Raw genomic sequence first — 14536 nt, forward strand, 5'->3', positions numbered from 1 at the left:
CCAATTATAATTGATAATAATTATAATTATTCTTCGTTTTTTTCATGGCCTTTTCACATCTCAACTTGGGTGTTCTGGCCAGTGTCGAGTAGTTTTTTTTTTTTTTTACATATATACACATGTGTTAGTAATATAATATGTACAAGTTAGTATGTTAGTATTTAATATAATATAAACATATAATAATAAAACATATTTACAGCTTTACACCATTTACAACTAGATATTTACATAGGATTTTAAATACACGTTTATTGGGTGGGGACAGGAGAGTTAGAATATGAATAGGGAATGGGATATTAATATCAGAGAGGTCGGATAGGAAATCAGGATAACAATCATTTATGGGGCATCCAAAAAAAATATGGTTTAAATCTTCCTCATCTAGCTGACATTCGCAAATGGCAGAGTCCCGGACATGGATTCTGAACAGGTGAGAACCATTGCAGCAGTGCCCAATGCGCATTCTGCATATGGAGGATGTCTCAAACTTGTTCAGAATCACTTTGGAAAACCAAGGCTTTTCTGTAACATTTGGTTTCAGTTGGAAAAGATGTTTACCCTTGGCTTGGGAAGAAGCTACCCAATATTCTTGCCATGTGCGAAGTTGCTTCTCCTTCGTCATAACAAGGAGATCACCTAGTGGTAGTAAATTACTATAGGCAGGATCCCCGGAGTGGACCGCCTCCTTTGCTAACGCGTCCACTTTTTCGTTACCGGGAATACCACAATGGCTAGGGATCCAGGACATAACAATACTCTTATTGGATGCCTCTGATATAAAAAGAAGAAATCGAGTTTCCACGCAGAGCTCGTCCTCGGGATAAAAGGATGGAGGGGATTTGATTTTTTGTAAGGCACTCAAGGAATCCGACAGGATTAGGAACTTGCTATATTGTGAGCTTAAGGCGTATTTGACAGCTTCTCGGATTGCGATACATTCTGCGGTAAATACAGATGCATTCTTGTGCAATTTGTACAATCTTTGAAAGTTGTTGTCTTCACAATATATAGCCGCACCCGTATGGGTTGCCGAATCTGACCGAGATCCATCAGTGTAGATAATTTTCCAACCTATCCATCTTGACGACCGAATACGGTTGAATGTACACCGGGGCTGTAGGTGGCTTTCGACTCCGAATGTGAGTTCAATACTTGGGGCATAAATAGAAGTTTTAAATGGGAAACGATAAAGGGGAAGAAGGTCTTTAGGATAAATGTTAGATTCGAAAGATTTGTAAAAATGAAAACTGTTGACTAGTAAAGGGGGTGGTTTATGAAACCAAAAAGATGAGGATGTCACGCAGTCAGAGAGAAATTGTACCTTTTTGAGGAGCAGGTTGTTTTTTTGGACAGAGCATTTTAGAAGAAATCTATCCGCCAAGTATTGTCTTCTCATACCAAGTGGGGGATCACAAGCTTCTACTTGTAAAGCGTTTATTGGAGATGACTTCATGGCTCCGACGACTAGTCTCAGACTTTGGGATTGGATCCGGTCAAGTCTTTGGAGATTCTTTTTTGAACAAGGTTCTAAAAGGAACGAGGCATAATCTAGATGGCTCCGGATATACGCAGTATAAAAAAGTCTCTGTATAAAAGGGTGGCTCCCCCACCATACTCGCGAGACTGCTCTTAACGTATTCAATCCGGCTTGACACTTGTTTACTATATGATTAATGTATGAGTTCCATGTAAGATGAGTGTCCAGAATTACTCCCAGGAACTTAATCTGGGACGTAAAAGGTACTATCTCATCTCCGTGTTGAATTTTTATGGTTGGGATTTTTCGCTGTCTACAAAAGGTTATGGCATTACTTTTACCAGTCGATAGATCCAAGCCATGTTCCACTAACCAATTCCTGATGTTTCTCATACCTAAATTTAGAGTATTTTCTAGATTATTTGGGTCCTTCCCATATGTATACATGAAGAAGTCGTCCGCGTATTGAAGCAAACTTGTCTCTGAGGGAACAATTCCGCTTATGTCATGCGTATAGATATTGAAGAGAATCGGGCTCAGGACAGAACCCTGAGGTAGTCCCTTGCTCAACTCTCTCTCCACCACAGCATGACCGCGAACACTGATTTCTACCTTTCTGGAGAGAATCAAATTTGCTATAAAGGAAGTGAGTTTTCGCGGGATTCCAATTCGTAGCATTTTAGCTTCTAGAATATGGATAATAACATTGTCATATGCACCACTTATGTCCAGACAGACACCTATAAGAAATTCTTTCTTAGTAAGAGCGGCTCTGATATCAGATGTCAGAACCGACACGCTTTCAATAGTGCTCTTTCTTTTCCTGAATCCAAATTGAGACTCGGGGAGAGTTTTCGAGCTCTCCACAAACCAGTCCAAGCGTTGTCTCACCATATGTTCCGCCACTTTCAACAATGTGGAGGAGAGGGCTATGGGGCGGTAGGAAGACCCAAAGTTTGGGTCTTTGTTGGGTTTAAGGATAGGGATAATGGATTGGGTTTTCCATGAAGGGGGGATGTTTCCTGATTCAAAGATCATGTTGATCAATGATAGAATGTAGGAGAGGGTAGGATCACTGTTATGTTGGATAAAACTATACAGTATACCGTCAATCCCTGGAGCTGAGTCTGTGAGCCGGGTCAGAATAGTCTTCAGTTCATCTAAACTGAAGCTATGATCTAACCAGCTTCTATTTGTAAACTGGTACCAATAGGGAGACTCATTCCAGTTATTTGCGGTCTGCGGGGCTAATTTGTTGGCGAACTCCTCAACCCACCCAAGGGTCTCAGGACGTCTCACTGGTGGAGTGAAAGAACCTCTAAATCGGCGTATCATGCTCCAAACAGTTGATATAGGCACGTCTCGTGATAAAGAGCAACAGAAGTTTTTCCATCCTTGTCGTTTCTTGTCTCTTAAGAGGCGTTTTGTTTTAGCTTCAACCTGTTTAAAACTCAACAGGTTTTCTAGGCTCATGTTTAAGGAGTAAACTTTAGCTTGCTTTTTCCTTTTCAAAACTGCCTCCGAACATTCGCTATCCCACCATGGGGCAGGGGGGGGTTTACTTCTATTGCCTTTCTCCTTTACAGGGACATGTTTTTCTGCTGCTTCGACGATGCATGATGACAATGCTTCATAGCACTTCACTACATTCTCTTTCGTAGGGGTGGGCAGCTCGTTCACTTTAAGTTCAATGTCGTCAGAGAAGTATCTCCATTTAACTCTTTCTGTAATGTATCTCGGTCTTCGTCTTCCCCCAGGGGATAGGCCACTTTGGCAATATCTATGACTGGATATGAGGTTGACTACTATAGGGTAATGATCACTACCAATAGTGTCATCCTTAATTGACCATTGCACAGATGGTGCCATTGCAGCGCTGGAGATGGTGAGATCCACTGCACTGGGTCGCTGATTTGGAAGCTGAAGGCGCGTCGCGGAGCCATCATTAAGGACACACATATTCAGATCATCCAAGAGATCAACAATATCTCTTCCCAACCTGTCGCATGTCGGAGCACCCCACAGGGCATGGTGAGCATTAAAGTCACCAAGGATAAGGAACGGAGGGGTCAATTTTTGGAACAAAGATAAAAGTATCGATTTTGAGGGTTTGTTGGTTGGGGAGATATACATGGAAAGGATGGTCAAGTCATTAACCTTTGCAGCTGTCACTTGGAAAGGACAGCCATCAGTCTTGACATTAATAGGGATAAAAGGAAGGGAGTTTTTGATGAGGAGGGCAGAGCCACCCTTCCCATCCTCACGATCATCTCGCAGACAGTGGAATCCCCGGAATCTAATAGTAGATCCCGGGACCATCCACGTCTCCGAAATGGCCGCAATTGAAATAGATTCTTCTTGCAATGTATGCAAGAGATCTTCTTTTTTATTTAAAATGCTATGGCTGTTCCACTGCAGAATCCTCATCTGAGGAGCCATGGTGGTGGTTAAGTAGGGATGTTATATTTAGAAGTTGATGGGCGACGTTGGACGGTATTTGTGGATTGTTTTGAAGGATCGATACTAGAATACTCAATATGGTAGATATAATTGTATTGTTCGATGTTGGGACTGTGCTAGGAAAAGCATTCCCATTAGAACCAGATGGAAGTTGTCCATTCGGGAAATACAGAAGTGAAGGGTCATGATGAGGAACATTAGGTTTGGAAGGTAGTTTTTTTGACCTCGACTTCCTCTCTACTGATTTTTTGTAGGATATTGGCGCGGAGGGCGCGGGCATAACAACATTGACATTCGGTTTTGTCGTTTTAGAGACGATTTCTGCATAGGAAATCGTCGCTTTTCCGAACATTTTAGAAGCTTCAATATATGAAATGTTTCTGTCAGCCATCGTGTGTTTTATGTTTTGTTGCCTTTTAAGCTCAGGGCACAGCTTGCTGGTGGCAGAGTGGTTACCAGAACAATTGAGGCATTTTATATCTTCTGCCGCCACCGTGCAGGATTCCCCATTGTGTGAGGAGCCACACTTGTAACAGCGCACAAGAGATCTACAGACAGTCTTTGTATGTCCGTACTTACAGCATTTAAAACACTGAATAGTCGGAAATACGTAGAGTTCTACGGAGAGGGACACATTGAAGATGGAAATGTGGGAAGGTAGAGATTTTGAGTCGAAGGTCAAAACCACCGTGCGGGAGGGTTTCCATTCGACTACGTCACCATTACTCGATCTGTAATTCAGTCGTCGAGCCTTGATTACTTTTCCGAATCCATGAGGTACCTCGGCATTCTCCACAATGTCCTGTTCAGACCAGTGCGAAGGGATGCCTTTGGTAACACCTTGTTTAGTTACTAGGAAAGTCGGAATGAAAACGTTATAATTATCTTTTTTAGCTATTTCTGATTTTACAAACGTATTGGCTTCGTTTGCCGTCTTAAACTCCACAGAAATACGGTTACGGCCGACGGACTTGATTCCGTTCCAGGCAGTCCGAATATTGTTTCTATGAAGAAATCGACCGAAGTCAATATCGTACAAGTTGGTTTGGGTGACGCCGTCTACTTGTACTTTTGTTACATGTACGATAAATGGAGCACGATCCATTCCATTGTACATGCGGGATTGGACTTTGGTAGGTGTGGTAATAGGCGATAAAGTGTTTGTGACCTCTGGAGTACCTGGGTTTGTAGAAGCTGAGGGTCGGGGGCTAGGTGTTTTGTGTGGGAGGGGGCGGTCTGACTCAGAACTCGATTTCCTCTCCGAATTTATAAGTTTGAGTTTTTTTGATTTAGGCCTTATTGTAACAAATTCTGCGGGATCTGGAACAGTGTCCATTGTACCGCACGACGAATCTAATTGAGATCCATCCGGTGGATCCGGAGGTTTCTCTTTATCGTTCATTTATAACAAATAAAAAAAAGAAAAGTACAAAACAAGTTGTAAAAACCAAAAAAAAATTTGGCTACACGTGTATGGAAAAAATAATTGTTACCTGGTTATTAGGTTTCGGGACAGAGAACGAAAACAAACACAAACTACTGAAAACACTTAATAATAGATAAAATTGTATGTACACCACTCTTTTTTTAACCCAATTAGTGAATTATTTCGACTTTTTAAGGAAAAAACACAATAATTATTATCTAAGACAAACAAAAACGACCGCCACCACTGTTAGTCATAGACAATCCAAATTGACTCTAATTATAATTATGAATGTACACAAATGCACAATTTGAAAAATATGCGTAAAAAAAAAAAATGAATGGTGGATTATGTATCCAGATCTAATGAGGGGTTCAGTGTTTTTATATTATTTATTAAGACTATCAAACTAAGCAAAAAAAAGTTTTTTTTTATGTATGTAAGTTTTGCAATTTTTTTCATTGATCCGCGCGCGGTGTCACTAGTCCTTTTTAGTGGAAATCTATCACAATACTATCATTGGTTGATTTGGAAGAACTTGTGACATCATTTAAAGTACATCCTCATCATTCCCTTTTTACACCTAATGGTGCACAGGGCACTGCATTGGTACACCAATTGCAGCGTATCTTGATAATTCTTTTTGTTACATGAAGGTAAGATTATCAGTTTTACACTTCAGGTACTACGAAATATTCTAGTGTGAAAACACCCTTTTAATATTTATATATTCCATATCAACCACGTCGGGAATCGAACCCGAGACCTCTTGCGTGGTAGGCAAATATGCTGACCATTGCACCACGAGGCGGACATTCAAAGTGCATAGTTCATTTATATTTATTTTTTCATACATTTTAGAGAAACTTCCGCACAATTAAATGCTTCAATTTTTACTGTGTAAGATTTTTTTTTTGCATCTAATTTCCCGTAGTACTGAACTTCCTCATAGTGATACATTAATTAATGTACTAGCATTCTTTAAAATGAGATAATCGGCAAATTTAATTGCGCATCTATTATAATTAATTTGAAATGTTTGCAGTACACAAAATGTGTGCATGTAGAAGACAAAATCTGCCCCCTAAAATGGTGATAAAATATAAATGTTAATAAATCATTTTAAATGTTTCACTTGTTTATATTAATTCAAACATACAATCCATCCTGACTACTATTTCTATGCAAGTATTGCAGTAATTAAGAATTACACTCGTCACTTAATCCAGACAGTGAAATTTGGTTTATCCGAACTCCAGTCGTCCGTATCTTTGTCAGGAAATAAAAAAATATGCAGGACCTCGCTGCTCGTTGACGAATTTCTTCGTCAAAGCTTTGCTGGGCATATTTAAGTACCGTATTTTTCAGACCATAAAATGCTCTTTCTTACTTTCAAAATTCAACCAAAAAATGGGGTGCGTCTTATGGTTTGATGCGTTTTATTGTCCGTAATATATAGCAAGTTTTTATAATGTGATTCAAATTCACCGTATTATTTTGAAAGCAGTAAAAAAGTGTAGAGTAAATTTTGCATTTTCTCTCCAAAACATTGCCATAATTGAATGGTTGATCCAATTATCTAGATGTATGCATACCCAGATAGGAGTTTTACTGTTACTACATGCAATGTTTCAATGAAGCACTTTTTTTAATAAAAAAAAAAAATATTTGCATTCTTATGCTTTACACAAAATTAAAATATTGTGACTTGTGCCCATTTTCTTTTAGTCATAAATAACTGTGTTAGAAAATGGGAAACAAGTTGTGGTAAAGCAGGGTTCGAAGAACCTCCTGATCCGGAGTCCACGACACTACCCCTGCGACTAATCTGATAAATCACATTGTCATTTATGTATAGACAATTAACTATATTAGAAATGCATAAATATCCTGTATGTTCGAGTTTCAAGTTTTAAAAAAAGACATTCTGACGGTTGTACTGTTTTTTTAAATCCAGACTTGAATACATGGTGTGTCCGGAAAGTAATATCAGTGATTATTTTTTTTACACAGTCGTACAACGAAGCGCGAGCGGACCGGTTGGGAATGGGGGAAGTCGGCTAACTCTGGGTCTGTCTTTTCCAGCCATCCGGAGTGAGGACTGGTGTTTCCAGGAAGTTGTTTCGGGACCTTGTACAAAAGTCAAAATGCAGCGCTCGGTGGAGCAAAGGATGGCGATCAAGTTTTTGCTTCTAACATTCAAATGATAAAGACAGTCTTTTAAGAAGATGCTCTGTCGGATTGGCAAAAGGTCGGCGTCTCCTCTTTTCAAGAAGGCCAGGATGAGCAGATCCAAAATCAAGACAATGCTCATTGCATTTATTCCCAGATATTTAAATGTAGTCTAATGGTTTTAAAATCTGGCATCAACAATTAATATTAAAGGACTTGTCCATTAAGAGTTTGTACCACCTGGTACAACTGTGAAAGTTAAATTTTACGTAGAAGTGCTTTTTAGATTGAAACACAGGATTCAACGCGTCTGGCCGGACATAGCAGATGACTGGAAGTTGCATCACAACTCTCACAGCGCCTTTCCCGTCACAAGCTCCCTGGCCACAAAGCAAGAGTTCCAATGATTCCCCAGCCGGTGGGCTGTAGGGGTACAGACCGGACCTGGGTCCCCTGATTTCTTTTTGTTTCCACACCGGAAAGGACCCACGAAAGGAAAGTATTTTGAGACTATCAAGGGGATCCAAGCAGCTTGTACCGCGCAGCCTTAAGAAGCGTTCCGGAGGAGGCTTACCGTGGCGCATTCGATGCCTGGAAAAATCGCTGGAGCCGATGCATCGAGGAACCTATTTTGAAGAATTCTGATGTGTTGTAACGAAAAGTTCAATAACTTCTTCGTGATGGACTTGCTGATATTACTTTCCGGACACACCATGTACATTATTTAATAGGATGAACGGATTCAAATGTTCAAGTAATAAAACAAGAGTTCTTTTCTTTATTTATTGTTTTTTTTTCTTATACATAATACAATGTAGGTTGACAGTTAATATACATAGCATAAAAAAAGGGGATGTAAAATAAAAATCTCACATTGGCATAGCCTGTGTCTGGGGGCATACTAATATAAATACTTAGCAAGACAAATGTAAAAATTTACACATATATTTAAATGAAATTTAGGACAAGCTTTTTTGTATTGAAAAAATGAAAACCCACTGTTTTACAATCTGCACACATCTGTTTGCATTGTTGGCTATTTCTTCCCAAGTTTTACTTTGTGTTGTAATTACAGTATAATCCGCATAAGAAATTAGCTTGCTTAATAAGGTTTCACAGATATAAATAAAATGCGGACATTTAACAAAAATGAGTAAACAGAATGAAAGGCAAATTTTCTGTACCACTTAACGGTTTTCAGCATACAGTTCAATCTACGTGGCATCGTGTTGGTTTTATCACGGAACCCACTAATGTAATTCATTGTAGTCCAGAACACGGTGGTGAACACCTTTTCTACGGTGCTAAAGTACATATGTCCATGAATCATTGTTAGCATGCGTATCTCCCCGTTTATTGTGTTATTTGATAGCGAGTAGTGGATTATACTTTCCTATTTTTGTTTTTGGAAAATTGGGCATGCCTTTCTCTCATATTGGTGGTTTCCTTAAATTCCAAAGAATGTATGACACAAAAAGATTCCATTCCAGACATACCTCTAACAATATTCATCCATTATCATTCTTCCTTCCACCCCACTTAGGACTGACTTCATCCTGTCTCTTCAGAGTTCCCACCCACCCACTTAAATCTCCTGAAAGTACTATTCTTTCAATATCTTTTTTCATATTCATTACATTAGTCCAAAACTTATCCTTAAATTCGCAGCCGGAATTTACTGGAGCGTATCCTATTCTTGTCAACCTAACCTTGAATCCTCGAATTTATAACAACACACTCCTCCATACATTCTTTCTGGGTGACAAAAATGTGGAAACTTCCTAGCATGTTCTGTCCGTAGCTGGGGCCCCAAACCAGAGAACCAGGGCATCACTGAGCTCATTGAACTGCTTACCTTTTTTTTTTTTTTTTTTTTTAAATAAAAGAAATATTTGCGTTCTTATGATTTACCCAAATATTTAATTTTGAGGGCCATTCTCAACGAGTTGTAAATAACTCACTATTAGAAAATGGAATCAAGTTGGGGTAGAGTGGGATTCGAACCACGGACCTTTGGTCTGTGAGTCCGAGACACTAGCCACGGGACCACAACCCGACACCAGCTCTCTGTGACACACATAAAATCTAAACATTTTTTCTTCATCACATCACATAATTCATTAATCTTTTCAAACTGATGGGTTGGGAGTCTCATCGATGGTTTTGAAGGGCATCCTCCCGATTACTCTATCTTACAGCTATTTCATAATATCAAAATACCCCACACTAACAATTACTAACACAAAAAAGAAATGACAACTTATCGGTACAACAAATCATAAATTATGAAATTATTGTGTCCAAGTTTTCTGGTCTGCCAAAACTCATACTCGCGGGTTGTACTCTGCCGAGTGCCAGTCTGCAGACACTGTTTACGACATTTAAGGGTCATTAAATTAATGTCATAAATGTATGACACTTAGCCACACATTTCACTGTATGTGAAAAAGGAAATTTAATATTCTTATACTCTTTTTAAAATTTCTTTAGTTTTATTTCATCCTTTTTTCAATTTAAAAGTTGTATTTTTATAAATAATCTAATATTAACACATTCATAAGTTTTCCGGGTGTTATCTTTTATCCCATCCCATCTTTCTTTACTAATTTTATTTTCAAATTCTTCATACCCGTTTGACATCCTTTTTATTTCTTTTAGTAGCATTTTTATCAAATTTGAAATGTCTTCTATTTAATATAATAATTTCCCTTGTGCCATGTTTCTTCATAAATGCACTCACAGCGATGAAATCACGCTGAGAAAACACCTTCCATTATAACGTGCATCTGTAATAAAAGAAGCTTGCATTAAAAACAATATTATAACATGACCAAAAAAATTCATTTATCTAGGCGGGATCAGATTTTTTTCTCTACAAAATATTTCAGAGACGAAAAATAAAATAGCATCATTTGGTTTTGAAGTATCTCTTACAACTTATTTTCAATGATTTGAATTATGTGGGGACAAAGAGAAATATAAACCTCAATGGTATTTACTGACAGTTTAAGCAAAGAAATTCACCACACTTGGCTCTAAAGTAGCCAAATTTTGTATTTTGTAAATGAAATGTTATATTCAACAAGAAGGCAACAATTTTAATTTTTAAAAATTAAAAAAGGATTTTCATACTTTTGGGTTTGTGGCCGGATCCTCATTGTCAAAAATCTTGTTTGTCAAGATGCTGTCTTCAAGAATAATATTTCAGCGGATATATGTCTCCATTTACTGATATTTTCCCTGGAAATAAAAATTTAATCATTAAACTATTTTTTTTAAATAAAAAAATACGACTATTTTCGCAATTTATTCAGATTTCATTTTCGACATTATATATCTTTCAGAGACGAAAAATAAATATGACATCATGTTAAAATATCTAAATTACTAACTAAATTCACACTCAAAAAAAATTCTTACTTTGTATATGATTTGGTCATGCCGAAGTAACTTGTCTTGTGACTTGTCCAGAGCTGATGATGCATTTAAGATGTTCCGATCTTCCGAATTGCCTCCGTAGCGTTGGTGCATACTTCTATAAGGAATTGATTTCTAAATTAAACAGAGTCAGTAAACATTAAAAAAGAAATGATGTGGCAAATTAAGTCAGACAAATGATATCCACACATTCAGATTGGATGACGAAAAATATTTTTGAACATCATGTAAAAGGGGTTAGTATTATTTCATTTCATACTGTAATCAGTGAGTTTCAATATACTCCTGGTATCCTCAACATCGACATACTTGGAGTACTTTTTTTTCTTGTATATTTTATATTTTCTACTTGGGCCCGGTTGTTTGATCATTAGTACCTAATAATACTTATTACTAAAACATTTAAGTTTGTAAGTGAAAATTCTTGATGGAAGTTCAATGTAATTTATTATAGAAATCATTTCCGACATGATATTCCAAATTTGTGGATTTAAGTATCACTCGTCTTTTATTTCTATAAATATATATTTTTTAGTTCTGGTTCACAAGCAGTAAAAGATATAAAATATCTTTCACCAATAAAATACACAATAATCTATAAAACATTTTAAAACGACAAAAGAATATATTATTTATGTTCAAAGCATTAACTTTGTGGTTTTGACCACAATCAAATGTTTGCATTTGTATTAATAATAATTAGCTGTCTACAGTAATAAACATAAATATAACATTAAAATAAACTGAAAAATTACAAATAAATATTTAAGCGCAAGATTATGAAATATAATGAACTAAAATATACAAAATATTAAATACACAAAAATTTTATAGTATACAAAAAACAGGTAATAATATGTTTTTTATCCAATAATAAGAATAATAATAAAAAACAGACAAAAATTTTGAATTCATGCAATTTTTTATAGACAAGAACTGGATTCGGCTTAAGTGGTTTAAGTGGCCACTTTACACAATGTGTAATATTCACCATTTGCCTATGTTTGAACATCTATATTCCTTCAATTCTTTCATCCGTTGATCTTCGTGAAGTTAAAGAGGTGAAACCTTTATTGATGCAGGTTGACATTCTGACCGCATTATTTTACATACTAGACAACGCTTGAAAATATTTTTACACTTCACAAATATTTACTAATTTTCCCAAAAAGTGGGTTTGACTGTATACAACATGTACATAACATATATTTTTTTAAAACTAATAAACAAATACAAGATTCGTTACCTTTTATCATTGTCCAGGTAGACTTGAGTCATCATTTCTGTGGATATTTCATTTCCTTTCCGAACATGTCTCCACATTGTTTTTTTTTCTTTTCTATAAATAATTAATTGCATATCAGTGTTAACTAACTTTCTAAAGTAAACTGAATGATAAATTTAGTCAGACAAATGTTATCCGCACAGTTGATTGGATGACGAAAAATATTTTTGAACATCATTTGAAAAAAATGGAATTTTTTTAATTTAACACAGAAGACAGGCATTTTATTTTTTTTGATAATCAATATCCTTGCCCAAAGCTTTATTAAAAGTTTTTTCAGTTATAAAAATCAATCTTACCTTTTTTCTTGATGTGTTTCTAATGTCCTCGTACATATTTTTCTGTCGTTCATCTCGGATGTGTAATTTGTACATTTCTGAAAGCAAAATGTATGGATTACATTCATATTAACACTTAAGAAAAAAAAAAAAAATCACACAACAACTCAGATTATTTTAGCAACACTAAGTATTCAGAGACGAAAAATAAAGGCATCATTGTAATTCAAAACTTTTTGGGTAAAATTTTGGGACACTCCAAGTAATAAATCGTCAGTGTACTGATAAAACTCTCTAAAATACAAAAACGGAGAAAACAAGTTTAAAATGCAGTTATATGTATTTTTGAGCTTTATCAACTAAGGTTTAGTTTCAAAGTAAGCACATATAAAAAAAGACTAAAAGTACTTTGAAACAATAATTTTCACATAACTGACAACTTTTAATACTGGTGGGTGGAACCATCTCCGGTGGGGAACTGAGATGGTTTCATGAGTATGTATCATGTCCAAATTCTGACTAAGACCGGAAAAGACTTTTTGAAACATTCAAATTATTTTTTTCAATAGAGGCAATAATGCATTTAGAGTGTTCTATCAGTATACCGACGAAATACTAAGCTTTTTGTGTCAAAAATATAAATTCAATTTACCTGAGTGTATGTATTTTTCGCGATGCATATTTTTCTTTTTCTACATCCACTGATATTTAAATTATTTATTATTATTACGTATCGGGCGTGACAAATACGATGACCTAAAAATAAAATAAATATTAGTTAATCTCAGAATACAACAATATAATAATATTATTTTAATGGAAACCAATAAAAACAAAATCCCCCCTCGCAGATTCTTAACAATAAATAATTCAGTGCTACTAGCAGTCTAAGGATATTGACATATTACAACAGAGATGAAAAACATTTTAGAGAAGGTAGTATAGAAGTCTAGGCACCTACAGGGCTTATGACTTGTCATTGGCTGGTTTAAGTGGCCAATTGAGATTGGTAACATTTTTTAAAAATCAAACAAATTATTGTCAAAACTTCTTGACTTCTCTTTGGATACAGACTTGCCTAGTGAGAATTTAGCTAGTCCAGATTTCTATATCCAGACAGCTATAGAGTAAATTCTAAATTCATAAATTTATTTTTTATAAATGAAGTAAAATAAAAACTCACCCACTAACTGTTGATATGTTCTTGTTTTAAGAATTGGTAGCGCTAATCCTAAGCATTTGAAAGTTTAGTAAACAAATAAAATACAAAAGAACAGTTTTCATTTATTTTTATTCACAGGAAGAAACACACATTTTGTACAGAGCGCGAAAGTGTCAATTATAAGAGTGACCTTGGTTAGGTGGTCGCTCGAGTCATAAGGAGGAACTAAGGATCACGAACAAAGGCTGACAAAACAAACACACACCGTACATCGTCAGTTAACATCATATTTCTTCCTGCAACCACCAATTCAAACCTCCTTCCCTAATCCAACTAACTACCGATAAAAGCCGTAAGTGCACTTTTTCAAAAACTAAAATTAAGTTTATATAGCGAATTCGTATTCTGTAGATTGTTGCGTGAAAAAGACATTTAGGCAAAACATATTGTCTCGAGACTAGCTAGAGTTCTTTCTCAACAATAATAATATTAAATAGGAGAGTTAAATTATTTTCATATTCGTATATATTAAGCTTTATATAAAAAGAACGACACTATGTTAGCTCGCAGAATTTATTTCAGGGCAGAGTTAAGTTTGGTATGCATTCAATGCAGATTTATCAATTGAAGCTGCCACTAAATAGTCAAGTATTAATTATTCGTAGATTGTCAATAGATTTTACACATATTGAGATGCTTTTAACACAGCGGGTGTCGAAATAAAATGATATAAAATCTGGTTTTAAAAATATTACAGTTCGAGAATATTCGTATTATAAGAATTTGACTAAATTCTATGTAGTAAAAATATTTTTAACTCTATTTTGTTTCCATC

The 14536-nt window shown here is 35.9% G+C and overlaps 1 long non-coding RNA gene across 2 annotated transcripts; it reads right to left on the reverse strand.

Annotated features, from left to right (window-relative positions):
* Positions 1-8307: 8307 nt before the first annotated feature.
* On the reverse strand, positions 8308-14362 carry LOC148274354 (uncharacterized). Of its 2 annotated transcripts, XR_015824313.1 has the most exons (7): positions 13192-14362; positions 12561-12637; positions 12223-12315; positions 10959-11073; positions 10671-10778; positions 10168-10324; positions 8308-8984 (listed from the first exon to the last, which is right to left on the reverse strand). It is a non-coding gene; the product is annotated as an uncharacterized LOC148274354 (long non-coding RNA). The 2 variants fall into 2 exon arrangements; XR_015824312.1 differs by lacking the exon at positions 8308-8984 and having other exon boundaries at positions 9158-10324.
* Positions 14363-14536: the final 174 nt, after the last annotated feature.

The sequence above is a fragment of the Micrasema longulum genome, unplaced genomic scaffold (assembly GCF_059751315.1).
Source record: "Micrasema longulum isolate JH-2025_06_02 unplaced genomic scaffold, ASM5975131v1 h1tg001675l, whole genome shotgun sequence".
In the NCBI taxonomy this organism is placed as follows: Eukaryota; Metazoa; Arthropoda; class Insecta; order Trichoptera; family Brachycentridae; genus Micrasema; species Micrasema longulum.